General features: G+C 56.4%; 1 pseudogene; it reads right to left on the bottom strand.

The window, feature by feature from the left end:
- Nucleotides 1–2,175: 2,175 nt before the first annotated feature.
- On the bottom strand, nucleotides 2,176–3,132 carry LOC128945871 (olfactory receptor 14J1-like; annotated as a pseudogene).
- Between the last annotated feature and the right edge of the window lie 550 nt (nucleotides 3,133–3,682).

The following is a 3,682-nucleotide window of genomic DNA, read 5'->3' as shown; positions in this document are numbered from 1 at the left end:
GAGTGTGGATATGCTGGAGGGTAGGAGGGCTCTGTAAAGGGCCCTGGATAGGCTGGATCAAGGGCCCAAATCCAGCAAGGTGATGTTTAACAAGTCCAAGTGCTGGGTCCTGCACTTAGGCCACAACAACCCCTGCAGTGCTACAGGCTGTAGACAGAGTGACTGGACAGCAGCCAGGCAGAAAGGGACCTGCAGGGACTGATGGACAGCAGGCTGGACATGAGCCAGCAGTGTGCCCAGGTGGCCAAGAAGACCAATGGCTCCTGGCCTGGATCAGGAATGGTGTGGCCAGCAGGAGCAGGGCAGGGATTCTTCCCCCATGCTCAGCACTGATGAGGCCACACCCCGAGTGCTGTTTCCAGTTCTGGGTCCTCCAATTTAGGAAGGCCATTGCGGGGCTGGAGCATGTCCAGAGAAGGACAACAAGGCTGGGGAGGAGTCTGGAACACAAGTCCTGTGAGGAGAGGCTGAGGGAGCAGCTGGGGTTGTTTATCCTGGAGAAGAGAAGGCTCAGGGCAGACAAGGTGGAGTCAGGGCACAGGCTGGACTTGATAATCTCCAAAGACTGTTCCAACCTTGCTGATTCTGGGATTCTCTGAAACCACTCTTGGAGCAGTAGCAGGAGGAGCCCTGGGCCTCCTCTTCAGAAGCTCCAGCAGCCCATGTCCCTCAGCTTTTCCTCACAGCCCCAAAGCCCATGCTGTCAGTCTTGCAGGGCCTCTGCAGCTCCTCCCTCTTGCCCAGAACAGGGAACCCCAGAGCCAGACACAGCAGCCCAGATGTGCTCTCGTGGCCTGGGGTGCCTCTGGCAAGGGAGCAGCACCAGGCACTGCAGGAGCCTGCAGACAATTCCTGCAGCACTTGCAGAATGATCCTGCTGCCCAAGCGACGTTCCCGTGGGGTCAAGTCAGGAATTGCAATGCGGAGTGGGGCCAGAGAGGAAAGGGCAAACAGGGATGGGCTGTCGGCAGGGCAGGGAACAGGGGTGGGCAATGGGAAGAGATTTGTACCAGTGAAGAGTAAAGAAATCAAAGGTGAAGCCAAGGAAATGCTCAGGGCAGTTTGGGGGGGACTGCCAGGCAGCCCTGGCTCTGAGCAACAGCATCTGCAGTGGGACAGGAAACTCCCAGCTGATGGGAACAAACTTTCCGGCTGACTTCAGAGGCCAGAACAAAGCTGAGTGGTTTCCCTGGTGTCCCCCAGCCCTTGCTGGCCCCAGGGGCTGATGGCATTCGTGCTCCCTCAGGTTCATGTCCCCACATCAACAGCAATGGGGTGCTCCCCCTGCTCTGTGCAATGCAAACAGGGGCTGCTGAGCCAGTGCTGCCATGTCTGTGCCTGCAAGGATGAGGCACCTGTGTGAGCTGGGGGAGAGGCCAGGGCTGCAGAGGGGGGATGTTGTTGGCAGCTCCATCAGGACGCTCTGGGACGCTGCCCTGGGCTGTGCAGCACACTGGGGATGGATCAGCCCCTGCTCTGCTGCTCCTTCCCATCTCCCCCAGGGCCCTTGCAGAGCACCAGCCATGCTGTTTGCCCCCAGCCTGCCCACGGCCAGCCTGGGGCTGCTCATGGGGCTTTTCTGTGCTGAGCATTGGCCTGGGTGTGTTCTTGAGAGAGCCTGGGCAAGGAGCCTGGAGCCCCCAGACCCTGGGCTGAGGCGTCAGTGCTGCCCCAACAGCGCCCATGGCCTGTACCTGCTGCAGCCGCGGCACTGCCATCCCCAGGGCTGTGCCCGGCCCCGAGAGGACTCAGGCCCTACAGCAACACCAGGGCCACCAGGGCAGCAGGGCAGGACCACGGCAGCAGCACTGGCAACGCCAAGTGCTGCTGCTGCTGGGCACAGCTGCTGGGCCAGCCCTGATCTGCCCCCAGCTCTGCACACAGACATTGCTGCTGCAGCTCCAGAGAAGGAAACAGAAGGGGCATCTCTGGTGAAAACTCTGTTGGGAGATCCTTTAGTTCCTGTAAAGCCTCAAGGAAACCAGCCTCTCATTGACACAGTCTGTGACCGTAGGGAAGGTGGAGAGAAACAAAATGAGAAATGGCACAAAGAATGACATTTCTGTGTGGACAATATGAAAACAGTAAAAGAAAGGAAAACAACCACAACCAAACAAACAAGAAGTTTGAAAGGTGACTTTTATTACAAGTCATTTGAAGACATTTGCCAGCAGTTTAATATTTCTGAAAGCATCCAGTCATCAGTGTCCACACTGCAGCCTTGAGCTCCTGGTTCCTCAGGCTGTAGATGAGGGGGTTCAGGGCTGGAGGCACCACCGAGTACAGAACTGACAGCGCCAGATCCAGGGATGGGGAGGACATGGAGGGGGGCCTCAGGTGAGCAAACATGATAGTGCTAATGAACAGGGTTAGAACAGGCAGGTGAGGGAGGCATGTGGAAAAGGCTTTGTGCCGTCCCTGCTCAGAGGGGATCCTCAGCACAGCCCTGAAGATCTGCACATAGGAGAAAACAATGAATACAAAGCAACCAAATTATAAACAGGCAGTAACAGCAAGAAACCCAAGTTCCCTGAGGTAGGATTTAGAGTAGGAGAGCTTGAGGATCTGTGGGATTTCACAGAAGAACTGGCCCAGGGCATTGCCATGGCACAGGGGCAGGGAAAATGTATTGGCCGTGAGCAGCAGAGCATTGAGAAAGGCACTGGCCCAGGCAGCTGCTGCCATGTGGGCACAAGCTCTGCTGCCCAGGAGGGTCCCGTAGTGCAGGGGTTTGCAGATGGACACGTAGCGGTCGTAGCACATGATGGTCAGGAGATAGTACGCAGCTCCAATGAAGAACAGAAAGAAAAAGAGCTGTGCAGCACATCCTGAGTAGGATATGTTCCTGGTGTCCCAGAGGGAATTGTGCATGGCTTTGGGGACAGTGGTGCAGATGGAGCCCAGGTCAGAGAGGGCCAGGTTGAGCAGGAAGAAGAACATGGGCGTGTGCAGGTGGTGGCTGCAGGCTACGGCGCTGATGATGAGGCCGTTGCCCAGGGGGGCAGCCAGGGAGATGCCCAGCAATAGGCAGAAGTGCAGGAGCTGCAGCTGCCGCGTGTCTGCCAATGCCAGCAGGAGGAATTGCCGGATGGAGCTGCTGTTGGACATTTGCTGAGCCTTGGCATGGGGATCTGTAACAAAAGAAATCATGGAATAGCTGTGTTTGGAGAGGATTTTAAATATCCCAGCACAGCCTGGGGGCACTTTCCCCCCTCTGCCTGTCCAGGGCTCTGCTGCCCGGAGCTGTCCCTGCCAGCAGCTGCTTCCCTGTGCCCAGGGTTTGGCCCTGCCAGTGCTGCCAGAGACCAGCCCAGCCCTGAGGGCTCAGGTCTGCCCTGCAGACCCCTCTCAGCTCAGACACTGCCCAGGGGCAGCTCCGGCTCTGCAGGCTCTGATGGCAACTTCAGAGAAACCCTGAGGATGTTGGAATAGTGACACTGATGCTGCCTGGGAGGGGCCCTGTGCTGATTTCTGTCACTGCCTGATTTATTTAGATCAGAGATAATTTTTTTTTTTTATTTGCCTCAAGCTGAACTAAAATGAATATCTATGGTCAATTTCCCATTCAGGTAACCCAAAACAATAGATTAAAAAAGCAGGACTTCCCCTTTCCTGCTGCCCCTGCCTTGCTATGCTCCCCGTATAATCTACTTGGAAATGTTCTGCAGGTAAATGCCTGGAT

This window comes from Melozone crissalis, unplaced genomic scaffold (assembly GCF_028551555.1).
Source record: "Melozone crissalis strain CALT ecotype California unplaced genomic scaffold, PUWL_Pcris_2 ptg000068l_1, whole genome shotgun sequence".
In the NCBI taxonomy this organism is placed as follows: Eukaryota; Metazoa; Chordata; class Aves; order Passeriformes; family Passerellidae; genus Melozone; species Melozone crissalis.
Note: the sequence above shows the minus strand (reverse complement) of the source record. Positions and strands in the feature narration are given on the sequence as shown.